Consider the following 1,401-nt stretch of genomic DNA (forward strand, 5'->3'; position numbering starts at 1 on the left):
CAGTTTATCTTTGACAAAGGAGGCAAGAATATACAGTGTGAAAAAGAAAGTTTCTTTAATAAATGGTATTGGGAATACTGGACAGCTACATGTAAAAGAATGAAACTGGACCACTTTCTTATACCATTTACAAAAATAAACTCAAAATAAATTAAAGACTTACATGTAAGAATAGAAACCATAAAACTGTCAGAAGAAAATTAGACAGCAAGCTCTTGGATATTGGCCTAAACAATATTTTTTTTTTTATCTGTCTTCTAAGGCTAGGCAAAAAAGCAAAAATAAACAAATGGAACTACATCAAAAGAAAAGGCTTTTGCACAGCAAAGGAAACCATCAACAAAAGGAAAAGGCAACCTACTGAATGGGAGAAGATATTTGCAAATGATATAGGCATTAATATCCAAAATATATAAAGAACTCATATAACTCAATATGAAAAGCAAACAATCCAATTAAAAATTTGACAGAGGACCTGAATAGACTTTTGTCCAAAGAAGACATACAGATGATCAAATGACACATGAAAAACTGCTCAACATCACTAATCATCAGGATAATGCAAATCAAAACCACGGTGAAATATCACCTCACACCTCACAGAATGGCTAGTGTGAAAAAAAAAAAAGAAAGAACAAATGTTAACAAGGATGTGAAGAAAAAAGAACACTCCTGAACTGTTGATGGGAATACAAAATGGTGCATCCACTAGGGAAAACATTATGGTGTTTCCTCAAAAAATTAAAAATAGTAGTACCATATGATCCAGCAGTTCCACTCTTGGTATTTATCTGAAGAAAATGAAAACACTAATTTGAAAAGATACATGTACTCCTACGTTCATTGCAGCATTATTTGCAATAGCCAAGATATGAAAGCAACCTAAGTGCCCATCAATAGATGAATGGATAAAGATGTAGCAGAAAGAGAGAGAGAGAGAATAGAATATTACTCAGCCATAAAAAAAGAATGAAATCTTGCTATTTGTGACAAAATGGATGGGCCTAGGGGGCATTATGCTAAGTGAAATAAATCAGACAAAGAAAGACAAATACTGTATGATTTCACTTACATATGGAATCTAAAAAAACAGACAAAACAAAACAGATAGAGAGAATAATCTGGTGGCTGACAGAGGGGAAGGGGGGTAATAGGGAAAATGGACTACAAGGTACAAACTTCCATTCATAAACTAAATAAGACACAAGGATACAATGTACAGCATAGGGAATATAGTCAGTAACATATAACAATTGTTACTGTAATTAGATTTATTGTAGTAATTGCCTTGTATGTATATAAATGTTGAATCACTATTCTGTACACCTGGAACTAATATAATATTGTATGTCAACAATACTTTAATTTAAAAAAATGAATATATATACCAAGTTTGATCAC

The sequence above is a fragment of the Mirounga leonina genome, unplaced genomic scaffold (assembly GCF_011800145.1).
Source record: "Mirounga leonina isolate KUSES-001 unplaced genomic scaffold, KU_Mleo_1.0 Mir_167, whole genome shotgun sequence".
Lineage (NCBI taxonomy): Eukaryota > Metazoa > Chordata > Mammalia > Carnivora > Phocidae > Mirounga > Mirounga leonina.